Source organism: Triticum aestivum, chromosome 6B (assembly GCF_018294505.1).
Source record: "Triticum aestivum cultivar Chinese Spring chromosome 6B, IWGSC CS RefSeq v2.1, whole genome shotgun sequence".
Taxonomy (NCBI): domain Eukaryota; kingdom Viridiplantae; phylum Streptophyta; class Magnoliopsida; order Poales; family Poaceae; genus Triticum; species Triticum aestivum.
This window is the reverse complement of record NC_057810.1, coordinates 140,600,992-140,615,708: the sequence shown is the minus strand read 5'-3', so window position 1 is coordinate 140,615,708 and position 14,717 is coordinate 140,600,992. Positions and strand designations below refer to the sequence as shown.

Sequence of the window (14,717 nt, the reverse complement as noted above, 5' to 3'; positions counted from 1 at the left end):
TAACAAATATGTTTCACCGCGTTAACATTTTTCAAATTCACGGTTGTTTAAATTTTAATTAAATTAAGTTTTTTGAATATATGTATTTAAAATATTTTTGCAAATATGAATAAATAGTAAAAAAAATGCACAAATGAAAAACACAAAGAAGAAAACTAACCTGAAGAAGCTACTTGTGCCAGCCCAACAGAACGCTCGTTTGTCAAGTGATATATAGAAGCTCATGTTTACTGTTGGTGTCATAGTTTTTCTCTTTTAATGAACCCCTCCGTGTCAAATTTACTAGGCCAGAAATGTTGTCTATCGCTCACTGCGAGTGTTAAGATTGTGATCGTCTGCTACGCTAGGAAGATGGGCAGACACATTAGAACCGAAGCGAAGCGAGCATGAGGACCAATTTCTTCTTCCTAGTTTCCCGTGTTTTATTTTATTTCTTTGTTTTTTACCTTCAAAATTCATCAAAATTTCAAAATGTTCCCATTTTTAAAATTTTGTTTCGTATACTCGAGCCAGTGTTGGCGTTTTCTAAAATGCCTGAGGGATTTCAAAAAATGTTCGGTTTTTCCAAAATTTATTTGGAATTATCAAAAATATTGCCAGTTCCATAATATTTTCACATATTGAAAAAAGTTCAGATACTCCAAAATTGGTTGAAGTTTCAAAACAATGATTTCGTTTTCTAGAAAATTCACTCCAAAAATAACAAATGTTCACGTTTTGCAAAATTTGTTGGGAATTTGCAAAAATGTTCTTGTGTTCATTTTTTTCACATATTCATAAACTGTTCAGGAATTTCAACAAGTGTTTACATTTTTCAAAAATTGTTTGGAATTTCTGAAAATGTTCTATTTTAAAAAAATCACAAATTAATAAAATTTTCTGGGGTTCTCATTAACTTTTCGTGTTTTCTGAACTTTTTTCCAATTCACAACATTTTTCGAATTTACACAGATGTTTCAAATTCGTGAACAATTTTAACAATTATGAATTTTTTTAATCCATATTTTTTATTTGCACATCTTTTTGGAATTTGCAATATTTTCTAAATTCATAAACTTTTTCAAATGTTATTTTCTTCAAATTTTGTATTCGTGAAGAAAAAGTAGAATGAAAGGTTTTTGAAAGAAAAAACATGAATGGGCCGGCCACCATGCTAGCGATCAAGGGGGGTTGTAGGCGACTCGAGTCGTATTGCTCGTAGCGAGCAATACATCATACTCACGAATTAAGGAGGACCCTTTGCAAAGGTCACTCCCACCTTTTTGATGCTCACAAGTGACAAACTACATGTGCGTTACTTGTCATAACTTGGGAGTTTTTTTTTGTAGATTCGTCTTTTAAAACATTTTATCTCTTCAACATCCGTCCAGATCATGAACTGTTTTCACAATCGAATTTCTCGCGTCAAGATCTTCGAAAGTTGAACCATTGTTAATAGGCATCAACGATTTTTTTCATGAAAATGCCAAAAAAAATGCAAACTAAAAAATAACTAAAACCCCCAAAAAATGAAAACCCCCAAAAGATGAAATGAAATAAAAGTGAAAGCAGAAGAAAAAAACAAATCAATAAAGTAAAAGAAACAAAAAAAATGAAATGTGAAAGCTCAGTTGTGCTTTTCACTTTTTTTTGCGGGAAAAGTGGGAGCTTTATTGATTATCTACACCCCTATATTGTGCGAATAAATTTGAAAGATGGTCGTTGGATGAAGCCAATCCGACGGTGCAGAGATGACAAATCCGAGCACTACTGGCCATTGAATATCATCTACATTCCACCAGATTCTGTCACATGTACAATCTAGAAGACTCCATGGTTGAACTTAAGCATAATGCACAAACCTCAAAACACAAGTACTTCTCCTTTGTTCTAAAATCTTCCGTATCACAATTGCCCAAAATTTTTTTCTAGTTGAATTGTCATTATTTGTTTTTACTTTATGCTTTACAACGCACAATTCTATGAATCATAAAATAGATTAACTTTTTTATAAAAACTAATTGATTTTGAATGAGATGAACTATAAAAATTAAATGAACGTCTACATCATGCATATATGACTCAAATCTTAAATGCTATAGTGTGACATTTATCCATAATTTGGTTGCCAAATATCATGCGTCCAATGCACGTGTACCTTACTAGTATTGAATAGTATTACAATCCATAGCCAGAAGACTCTGGAGATTCTCATGTGCATCCTGTAACCATAGATCGGTATGATGCTCTGAGCGCAAAAATTTGGCTTGAAAATCTGCAACACTATTCTGGGACCTATCTAACTTCATGATGGAAAGCTCCCGCTCCTCAACAAATAAGGCCTTCAACTCTGACACTAGCTGGCCAACTCTTGATTTATCATGTCCCTGAACCTTCACAAGTTTTATTAAGTTTGAACAATCGTTTGTAAGACGAAAGGCCCTGCAGCATATGTGCGTGCCATCATCACTCTTTCCACATCAGCAAGTAACTCAGCTTCAAGGGAGTCATCACATCGTTGTATGTATTTGCATGACACGGGTACCAAGTTTCCTGTTGAGTCTCTCTAACAGCCACGTCTACTCCTGCATCCTTCTCCTTGGCGCTGAAGGCCCCATCCACTGATATAGCAAGGCACCCCTTCGGCGGCGCCCGCCACGGAGCATGTACAGGGGCCTTATTCTTTTTTTTTTAATTTTCCGGGGGGGGGGGGGGGGGGGGGGGGGATTTCCCCACCTGAATTTTCATATATCTGGGCCGAACTGCCCGAGCAAAACAAGTCACCAGTACATATTTTTCTACAAGCAGAGAGAGCGATAGGGAGAGGGGAGTAACATCACGGGGTTAGGCACTCAAGCCACACGTCAGCAGTGTTCTTGAGAGCTGCTGGGAGGCCGACACGCCACAGAACGACATCTTATCTGCAAAGTTGCAGCAGCCGGGGAAGCGAGGGTGGCATGCCCTGGAAGACCAGCGCGTTGCAGTGCTTCCAAAGTTGCTAGCAGCAAAGAAGCAGAAAAGTCGGCTCCGTCCGAGGAGGGACCAAGCTCGGGGGCGACATAAGGTGGAGCAGCTTGACGGAGGAGACTGTCATTGTTGCCCCAACCGAGGCCCAGAACTGCCGGGCAAAGGGGCAAGCAAATATGAGGTGGTCGGCCGTCTCGAGCGGAGCCAAGCAGATAGGGCAGCCCGCCCCGGCCACCTCAACAATGTGCTTATGCAGAAGCACATCTCTCGTGTGTATCCGAGCCTGGACCAGGAGCCAGGCGAAGAAGCGGACCCTGCTGGGGGCGAAGTTCGTCCAGACGAAGTCGGCGAGGCGCTCTCACTCCACCGAAGTGGCATAGCTGGTATACCCTGGCAGAGGAGAGAGCAGCGCCCTTGGCACAGCCAGGACGAAGAGCCCGAACATCGGCCTCCTCGGACAGAATCAACGCCTGAATGATGGGGAGGAGGACCCCCTGCTCCCGCGCCCCAGTGTGGTTTAGTCACGGGACAAGCCCCCCGTCCAGCCCATGCTGGATGACGTGGGCAACCGACACATCCCGCAAGGTGGCGTGGGAGAAGAGAGAGCTCATCTGGATGAAGAGGGCACCACCGGGAAGCCAAGAGTCGAGCCAGAACACCGTCGTGCACCCGTCTCCGACGGAGACCGTGGTGATCGCCCTGTACAGAGGCACAAGTTTGGCGAGAGATGACCAATGTGGTCCGGGGAGTGACATGGCCGACGCCGGGGTTAGGAGAGAGCAACCCAACTCTCCCCAAACCCAGCGTGCCCACGGGGATTCCTGGCGCGAGTGTAGATGGTGGAGGGGCTTCAGAAGGAGGCACCGGTTCTGGACCGGAAGGGCGCGCACCCCCAACCCCCCCTTGTCCTTGGTTCGTGTGACACGGTCCCAGGCGACAAGGCACTGCGCCCCCGATGCTTTGTCCGCACCGGACCAGAGGAAGGAGCGCCGCAGGGCGTCGATCGCCCGGAGGATCGCGGCCATGGCGTACGTGGGGAGCGCGTCCAGCACGGCATTGAGCAAAACCAAGCACCCCCTGAAGGACAGGAGCTGAGCGCGCAACCCGGATAAGTAGCGCTCAGCTTTGGCGAGGAGCGGGAGGAAGTCGTCCATGGAGAGCCTGCGGTTGGATAGGGGGAGGCCGAGGTAGATCTGTGGGAAGGCCCCCACAGCACAACCCAGGACCTGAACGAGCTCCAGAAGCTCGCTGTCGGGGACGTGGACGGGCGCGACGGTGCTCTTGCTGAAGTTGATGACTAGCCCCGTCACGGCCGCAAAGTCATCGAGGACGCCTTTAAGACGTCGCACCGCACCAAGCTCGGCACGCATGATAATGATCGTATCATCAGCGTACTGAAGGATGAGAGGCGGCGCGCCGTCAACCAGGGGGTGATGCATCCCACCGTCCGTCTTGATCAGTTGTTGGAGCACATCCACGACCAGCAGAAAAAGGTACGGCGACAGGGGATCTCCCTGCCGCAGCCCTTTCTTGCAGCTGATCCACCTCCCCAGCACACCGTTGAGCATCACCGCGGACATGGACGACTGGAGGATCGAGTCCATCCATTTACACTAGAGAGGGGGGAAACCGCGAACCTCCATGATCCGGCGAAGACTTCGCCAGTTGATAGAGTCGAAGGACTTTGGCGAAATCCAGCTTCAGAACAAGGGCAGGAGCTCGGCGAGATTCGCAACATTGCACAATCTCCGTAGCGAACACAAAGTTCTCGGAGATGCTCCGCCCCCGGATGAACCCAGACTGGTCAATATCGACCACGTCCGCGATTTGTTGTTGTAGACGCGTGGTCAGGACCTTGCACGGGATCTTGACATCACAGTTCTGGAGAGAGATTGGACGGAACCCGCCGGGCACAAGAACCCCCTCTCCCTTCGGTAGAAGCACAATGCATGCTCGGTTGACACAGGAGAGGTCGACCGAGTAGTCGTGGAACCCGTGCATCAACCGAAGCACGTCGCCGGAGACCAGCGACCATGCGGCCTGGTAGAAATCCGGCCCAGGCCATCAGGCCCCGGGGCGCTGGTCCTGTCAAGCCCCTTGATGGCTCCTTCGATCTCGGCCATCTCGAAGGGGGCGGTCAGCTTGGCCCCGTCGACGCCGGCGACCCCAACATACATCGCATGGAGGTCGAAACGCCAAACGGGGTCCGAAGATCTCCCAAGGAGGTTGGAGTAGAAGGCGTGGAGGGCTTCAGCTTTGGCAGCGTGGCTGACGACGATCGTGCCGCCGACATCCAACACCTTGATCCGGTTGGACCGAAAGCGCTGGGACGCTTGGGCGTGGAAGAAGAGAGTGTTCTCGTCGCCCTCGGCCACCCTTCTAAATTTCCCCCGCTGTCGCCAGAACGCAGCTTGTTGGCGGACAGAGAAGGCCAGCACGGCCTGGGCATCCCGGCGAAGGCACGCCTCCGTAGCCGAAAGAGCACGGTATTCCTCAAAAAGTCAAACAAGTCAATAACAAACTTGTAGTTATTATCGTGGAGAGGGACATACCGGTGATCAGCTTTCCAAACCTTTGCAGCGCGGTGGAAGGACTTGAACCGAGCAACGATGTTCTTTGCCCAGTCAGTAACCAAGGGAGGGTGAGCCCAAGCAGGAGAGGTAGAGGGAAGGAACAGGGGGTCCAGGAGCCACTTGTTCTCGAAACGGAACTGGCGGGAGGCGGGAATGCGTGTGGAGGCGGTGATAAGTAACAGGAAGTGGTCGGACGTGATGCGAGGGCGGGAGGCAAGAGTGGAATTCAGAAGAGCGGCGTCCCAGCCGACGCTGAAGAACGCCTGGTCGAGACAGGCAAGGGTGGGAGGCGTACGCCGGTTTGTCCAAATGAACAATCGGTCGGAGAGGGGGAGCTCGATGAGCGACAAGGCGTTGATCAAGGCGTTGAAGCGCGACGCAAGGGAGGCGCAGAAATTGTTGTTGTTTTCCTCACTTGGGTACCGAATGAGATTGAAATCCCCAAGAGCGAGCCAGGCCCCCGTGATCGACACCGAGACGGCCATCATTTCATCGATGAAAGCTTGGGTATAAGAGTGGTCGGAAGGAGCTTAGACATTTGTGACCGTGAAGGCGAGGTTGGAGGACGTAGAGGAGAACGTGGTGGTGAGCGAGTAGCGGCTATCTGAGCGGGAGACAAGAGAAAGAATAGAGGGGTCCCAAGCCATAACCAAACCACCGCGGGAGCCGTCGGTGTCCTTGTGCTCAAAAGCGGAGAGGCGAGTAGGGAGGAAGGATCGGTCTTTGCCGTAGGGGAGGGACGCAAGCTTTGTCTCATGGAGGCAAGCAACAGACACGTTGGCATCACCAATGGCGCCGCAGACAAGCACACACTTGCCGGGGTCGCCAAGTCCTTGGACATTCCAGGATAGAAGTGAGCGGTTACATAGGGGAACTGTTGAGGAACATAGTTATTTCAAAAAAAATCCTACGCACACGCAAGATCATGATGATGCATAGCAACAAGAGGGGAGAGTGTTGTCCACGTACCCTCGTAGACCGAAAGCGGAAGCATTAGAACAACGCGGTTGACGTAGTCGTACGCCTTTACGGCCCGACCGATCAAGCACCGAAACTATGTCACCTCCGAGTTCTAGCACACGTTCAGCTCGATGACGATCCCCGGACTCCGATCCAGAAGAATGTCGGGGAAGAGTTCCGTCAGCATGACGGCGTGGTGACGATCTTGATGTTTTACCATCGCAGGGCTTCGCCTAAGCACCACTACAATATTATCGAGGACTATGGTGGAGGGGGGCACCGCACACGGCTAAGAGATCAAGAGATCAATTGTTGTGTCTATGGGGTGCCCCCTCCCCCATATATAAAGGAGTGGAGGAGGGGGCCGGCCAAGGGGGTGGCGCGCCCTAGGGGGGGGGAGTCCAACCCCAACCGGGACTAGGACTCCCCCCTTTCCTATTAGGAGTAGGAGAAGGAAGGAAGAGGGGGGAGGGAAGAAGGAAAGTGGGGCCGGCCCCCTTCCCAATTCAGATTGGGCTTGGGGGGGGGGGCGCCCCCTCCTTTGCTTCTTCTCCCTCCTTTCCACTAAGGCCCAATAAGGCCCATATACCTCCCGGGGGTTCCGATAACCTCCCGGAGATTCGGTATTGTCCCAATCTCACCCGGAACCTTTCCGGTGTCCAAATATAGTCGTCCAATATATCGATCTTTATGTCTCGACCATTTCGAGACTCCTCGTCATGTTCGTGATCACATCCGGGACTCCGAACAACCTTAGGTACATCAAAACTCATAAACTCATAATAAAACTGTCAACGAAACCTTAAGCGTGCGGACCCTACGGGTTTGAGAACTATGTAGACATGACCTAGAACTGTTTCCGGTCAATAACCAATAGTGGAACTTGGATGCTCATATTGGCTCCTACATATTCTACGAAAATCTTTATCGGTCAAACCGCATAACAACATACATTGTTCCCTTTGTCATCGGTATGTTACTTGCCCGAGATTCGATCGTCGGTATCTCAATACCTAGTTCAATCTTGTTACCGGCAAGTCTCTTTACTCGTAAAGTAATGCATCATTCCGTAAATAACTCATTAGCTACATTGCTTGCAAGGCTTTATAGTGATGTGCATTACCTAGAGGGCCCAGAGATACCTCTCCGACAATTGGAGTGACAAAACCTAATCTCGAAATACGCCAACTCAACATGTACCTTTGGAGACACCTGTAGATCTCCTTTATAATCACCCATTTACGTTGTGACGTTTGGTAGAACACAAAGTGTTCCTCCGGTAAACGGGAGTTGCATAATCTCATAGTTGTAGGAACTTGTATAAGTCATGAAGAAAGCAATAGCAACATACTAAACGATCAAGTGCTAAGCTAACGGAATGGGTCAAGTCAATCACATCATTCTCCTAATGATGTGATCTCGTTAATCAAATTACAACACGTGTCTATGGTTAGGAAACGTAACCATCTTTGATTAATAAGCTAGTCAAGTAGAGGCATACTAGTGACATTAAGTTTGTCTATGTATTCACACATGTATCATGTTTCCGATTAATACAATTCTAGCATGAATAATAAACATTTATCATGATATGAGGAAATAAATAATAAATTTATTATTGCCTCTAGGGTATATTTCCTTCAGTCTCCCACTTGCACTAGAGTCAATAATCTAGATTACATAGTAATGATTCTAACACCCATGGAGTCTTGGTGCTGATCATGTTTTGCTCGTGGAAGAGGCTTAGTCAACGGGTCTGCAACATTCAGATCCTTATGTATCTTGCAAATCTCTATGTCTCCCACCTGGACTTAGTCCCGGATGGAATTGAAGCGTCTCTTGATGTGCTTGGTCCTCTTGTGAAATCTGGATTCCTTTGCCAAGGCAATTGCACCAGTATTGTCACAGAAGATCTTCATTGGTCCCGATGCACTAGGTATGACACCTAGATCGGAAATGAACTCCTTCATCCACACTCCTTCATTTGCTGCTTCCGAAGCAGCTATGTACTCCGCTTCACATGTAGATCCTGCCACGACGCTTTGTTTAGAACTGCACCAACTGACAGCTCCACCGTTCAATATAAACATGTATCCGGTTTGCGATTTAGAATCGTCCGGATCAGTGTCAAAGCTTGCATCGACGTAACCATTTACGACTAGCTCTTTGTCACCTCCATAAACGAGAAACATATCCTTAGTCCTTTTCAGGTATTTCAGGATATTCTTGACCGTTGTCCAGTGATCCACTCCTAGATTACTTAGGTACCTCCCTGCCAAGCTTATTGCTAAGCATACATTAGGTCTGGTACACAACATTGCATACATGATAGAGCCTATGGCTGAAGCATAGGGAACATCTTTCATTTTCTCTCTATCTTCTACTGTGGTCGGGCATTGAGTCTGACTCAACTTCACACCTTGTAATACAGGCAAGAACCCTTTCTTTGCCTGATCCATTTTGAACTTTTTATAACTTTATCAAGGTATGTGCTTTGTGAAAGTCCAATTAAGCGTGTTGATCTATCTCTATAGATCTTGATGCCCAATATATAAGCAGCTTCACCGAGGTCTTTCATCGAAAAACTTTTATTGAAGCATCCCTTTATGCTATCTAGAAATTCTATATCATTTCCAATTAACAATATGTCATATACATATAATATCAGAAATGCTACAGAGCTCCCACTCATTTCTTGTAAATACAGGCTTCTCCAAAAGTCTGTATAAAACCATATGCTTTGATCACACTATCAAAGCGTTTATTCCAACTCCGAGATGCTTGCACCAGTCCATGAATGGATCGCTGGAGCTTGCACACTTTGTTAGCACCTTTCGGATCGACAAAACCTTCCGGCTGCATCATATACAACTCTTCTTCCAGAAATCCATTCAGGAATGCAGTTTTGACATCCATTTGCCAAATTTCATAATCATAAAATGCGGCAATTGCTAACATGATTCAGACAGACTTAAGCATTGCTACGGGTGAGAAAGTCTCATCGTAGTCAACCCCTTGAACTTGTCGAAAACCTTTCACAACAAGTCGAGCTTTGCAGACAATTACATTACCATCAGCGTCAGTCTTCTTCTTGAAGATCCATTTATTCTCGATGGCTTGCTGATCATCGGGTAAGTCAACCAAAGTCCATACTTTGTTCTCATACATGGATCCCATCTCAGATTTCATGGCCTCAAGCCATTTTGCGGAATCTGGGCTCACCATCGCTTCCTCATAGTTCGTAGGTTCGCCATGGTCAAGTAACATGACTTCCAGAATAGGATTACCATACCACTCTGGTGCGGATCTTACTCTGGTAGACCTACGAGGTTCGGTAGTAACTTGATCTGATGTTTCGTGATCAATATCATTAGCTTCCTCACTGATTGGTGTAGTTGTCACAGGAACCGGTTCTTGTGATGAACTACCTTCCAATAAGGGAGCATGTACAGTTACCTCATCAAGTTCTATTTTCCTCCCACTCACTTCTTTCGAGAGAAACTCCTTCTCTAGAAAGGATCCGAATTTAGCAACAAAAATCTTGCCCTCAGATCTGTGATAGAAGGTGTACCCAATAGTCTCTTTTGGGTATCCTATGAAGACACATTTCTCCGATTTGGGTTCGAGCTTATATGGTTGAAGTTTCTTCACATAAGCATCGCAGCCCCAAACTTTAAGAAACGACAACTTTGGTTTCTTGCCAAACCACAGTTCATAAGGCGTTGTCTCAACGGATTTTGATGGTGCCCTATTTAACGTGAATGCGGCCGTCTCTAAAGCATAACCCCAAAACGATAGTGGTAAATCAGTAAGAGACATCATAGATCGCACCATATCTAGTAAAGTACGATTACGACGTTCGTGTTGGAAATATGCCCTAGAGGCAATAATAAAAGTATTATTATATTTCATTGTTCATGATAATTGTCTTTTATTCATGCTATAACTGTATTATCCGGAAATCGTAATACACGTGTGAATACATAGACCACAATATGTCCCTAGTGAGCCTCTAATTGACTAGCTCGTTGTGATCAACAGATAGTCATGGTTTCCTGGCTATGGACATTGGATGTCGTTGATAACGGGATCACATCATAGGAGAATGATGTGATGGACAAGACCCAATCCTAAGCATAGCACAAAGATCGTGTAGTTCGTTTGCTAGAGCTTTGCCAATGTCAAGTATCTCTTCCCTCGATCATGAGATCGTGTAACTCCTGGATACCGTAGGAATGCTTTGGGTGTATCAAACATCACAATGTAACTGGGTGACTATAAAGGTGCACTACAGGTATCTCCGAAAGTGTCTATTGGGTTGACACGGATCGAGACTGGGATTTGTCACTCCGTATGATGGAGAGGTATCTCTGGGCCCACTCGGTAATGCATCATCATAATGAGCTCAAGGTGACCAAGGTGTTGGCCATGGGATCATGCACTACGGTACGAGTAAAGTGACTTGCCAGTAACGAGACTGAACAAGGTATTGGGATACCGACGATCGAGTCTCGAGCAAGTAACGTACCGATTGACAAAGGGAATTGTATACAGGGTTTGATCGAATCCTCGACATCGTGGTTCAACCGATGAAATCATCGAGGTGCATGTGGGAGCCAACATGGGTATCCAGACCCCGCTGTTGGTTATTGCCCGAGAGTCGTCTCGGTCATGTCTGCATGTCTCCCGAACCCGTAGGGTCTACACACTTAAGGTTCGGTGACGCTAGGGTTGTTAGGAAGACTAGTATGTGACTACCGAATGTTGTTCGGAGTCCCGGATGAGATCCTGGACGTCACGAGGAGTTCCGGAATAGTCCGGAGGTGAAGTTTTATATATGGGAAGTTGTTATACAGACACCGGAAAGTTTCGGGGGCTTATCGGTATTGTACCGGGGCCACCGGAGGGGTTCCGGGGGTCCACCGGGAGGGGCCACCCCTCCCGGGGGGCCACATGGGGCCGCATGGGATAGCAGCCAGCCCCTGGTGGGCTGGGCGCGCCCCCCACCTTGGGCCCATGCGCCTAGGGTTGGGGGGGGGAACCCTAAAGGGGGCGCCCCCTTGCTTGGGGGGCAAGTCCCCCCACCCTGGCCGCCGCCCCCCCTCTAGATCCCATCTAGAGGGGCCGGCCCCCTTGCCCCTTCCCCTATAAATAGAGGGGTGAGGGGAGGGCTGCAGCACCACAAGCCAAGGCGCAGCCCCTCCCCTCCCCAACACCACTCCTCCTCCGTACGTGCTTGGCGAAGCCCTGTCGGAGTACTGCTGCACCAACTATACCACGCCGTCGTGCTGCCGTTGGAGCAATCTTCCTCAACCTCTCCTTCCCCCTTGCTGGATCAAGAAGGAGGAGACGTCTCCCGTCCCGTACGTGTGTTGAACGCGGAGGTGCTGTCCGTTCAGCACTTGGACATCGGTGATCCGAATCACGTTCGAGTACGACTCCATCATCACCATCCCCTTGGCAAGCTTCCGCTCGTGATCTACAAGTGGTATGTAGATGCAAACTCTCTCCCTTGACTCGTTGCTTAGATGAACTCATAGATGGATCTTGGTGAAACCGTAGGAAAAATTTTAATTTTCTGCAACGTTCCCCAACAGTGGCATCATGAGCCAGGTCTATGCGTAGTTCTCTTTGCACGAGTGGAACACAATTTTGTTGTGGGCGTGGATCTTGTCAACTTTCTTGCCTCTACTAGTCTTTTCTTGCTTCAGCGGTATTGTGGGATGAAGCGGCCCGGACCAACCTTACACGTACGCTTACGTGAGACCGGTTCCACCGATTAACATGCACTAGTTGCATAAGGTGGCTGGCGGGTGTCTGTCTCTCCCACTTTAGTTGGAGCGGATTCGATGAAAAGGGCCCTTATGAAGGGTAAATAGAAGTTGAGAAAATCACGTTGTGGTTATTCGTAGGTAAGAAAACGTTCTTGCTAGAACCCAATTGCAGCCACGTAAAAGATGCAACAACAAATTAGAGGACGTCTAACTTGTTTTTGCAGCGATTGATCATGTGATGTGATATGGCCAGAAGTTGTGATGAATGATGAATTGTGATGTATGAGATCATGTTCTTGTAATAGGATTCACGACTTGCATGTCGATGAGTATGACAACCGGCAGGAGCCATAGGAGTTGTCTTTATTTTTTGTATGACCTGCGTGTCATTGAAGAACACCATGTAACTTACTTTACTTTATTGCTAAACGTGTTAGCCATAGAAGTAGAAGTAGTCATTGGCGTGACAGCTTCATGAAGACACGATGATGGAGATCATGGTGTCATGCCGGTGACAAGATGATCATGGAGCCCCGAAGATGGAGATCAATGGAGCTATATGATATTGGCCATATCATGTCACAACTATATAATTGCATGTGATGTTTATTATGTTTATGCATCTTGTTTACTTAGGACGACGGTAGTAAATAAGATGATCCCTTACAAAAATTTCAAGAAGTGTTCTCCCCTAACTGTGCACCGTTGCTACAGTTCGTCGCTTCTAAGCACCACGTGATGATCGGGTGTGATGGATTCTTACGTTCACATACAATGGGTGTAAGACAGTTTTACACAGCGAAAACACTTAGGGTTAACTTGACGAGCCTAGCATGTGCAGACATGGCCTCGGAACACGGAGACCGAAAGGTCGAACACGAGTCGTATGGAAGATACGATCAACATGAAGATGTTCACCGACGATGACTAGTCCGTCTCACGTGATGATCGGACACGGGCTAGTCGACTCGGATCGTGTAACACTTAGATGACTAGAGGGATGTCTAATCTGAGTGGGAGTTCATAATTTGATTAGAACTTAATTATCATGAACTTAGTCTAAAACCTTTGCAAATATGTCTTGTAGATCTTATGGCCAACGCTCATGTCAACATGAACTTCAACGCGTTCCTAGAGAAAACCAAGCTGAAAGATGATGGCAGCAACTATACGGACTGGGTCCGGAACCTGAGGATCATCCTCATAGCTGCCAGGAAACAATATGTCCTAGAAGGACCGCTAGGTGATGCTCCCGTCCCAGAGAACCAAGACATTATGAATGCTTGGCAAACTCGTGCTGATGATTACTCCCTCGTTCAGTGCGGCATGCTTTACAGCTTAGAACCGGGGCTCCAAAAGCGTTTTGAGCATCACAGAGCATATGAGATGTTCGAAGAGCTGAAACTAGTTTTTCAAGCTCACGCCCGGGTCGAGAGATATGACGTCTCCAACAAGTTCTATAGTTGTAAGATGGAGGAAAACAGTTCTGTCAGTGAGCACATACTCAAGATGTCTGGGTTGCACAACCGTATGACCCAGCTGAATATTAACCTCCCTGATGAGGCAGTCATTAACAGAATCCTCCAGTCGCTCCCACCAAGCTACAAGAGCTTTGTGATGAACTACAACATGCAGGGGATGGAAAAGACCATTCCTGAAGTGTTTTCTATGCTGAAGTCAGCAGAGGCTGAAATCAAGAAAGAACATCAAGTGTTGATGGTCAATAAGACCACTAAGTTCAAGAAGGGCAAGGGTAAGAAGAACTTCAAGGACGGCAAGGAGGTTGCCGCGCCCGGTAAGCCAGTTGCTGGGAAGAAGTCAAAGAATGGACCCAAGCCTGAGACTGAGTGCTTTTATTGCAAGGGGAAGGGTCACTGGAAGCGGAACTCCCCAAATACTTAGCAGATAAGAAGGCCGGCAACACCAAAGGTATATTTGATATACATGTAATTGATGTGTACCTTACCAGTACTCGTAGTAACTCCTGGGTATTTGATACCGGTGCCGTTGCTCATATATGTAACTCACAGCAGGAGCTGCGGAATAAACGGAGACTGGCGAAGGACGAGGTGACGATGCGCGTCGGGAATGGTTCCAGAGTCGATGTGATCGCCGTCGGCACGCTGCCTCTACATTTACCTACGGGATTAGTTTTGAACCTTAATAATTGTTATTTAGTGCCAAGTTTGAGCATGAACATTGTATCTGGATCTCGTTTAATACGAGATGGCTACTCATTTAAGTCCGAGAATAATGGTTGTTTGATTTATATGAGAGATATGTTTTATGGTCATGCTCCGATGGTCAATGGTTTATTCTTAATGAATCTCGAGCGTGATATTACACATGTTCATAGTGTAGATGCCAAAAGATGTAAAGTTGATAACGATAGTCCCACATACTTGTGGCACTGCCGCCTTGGTCACATTGGTGTGAAGCGCATGAAGAAGCTCCATGCTGATGG

At 47.2% G+C, this 14,717-nt stretch overlaps 1 pseudogene; it reads right to left on the bottom strand.

Annotated features, from left to right (window-relative positions):
- Positions 1-2,815: 2,815 nt before the first annotated feature.
- LOC123138976 (uncharacterized) lies at positions 2,816-4,550 on the bottom strand (annotated as a pseudogene).
- Between the last annotated feature and the right edge of the window lie 10,167 nt (positions 4,551-14,717).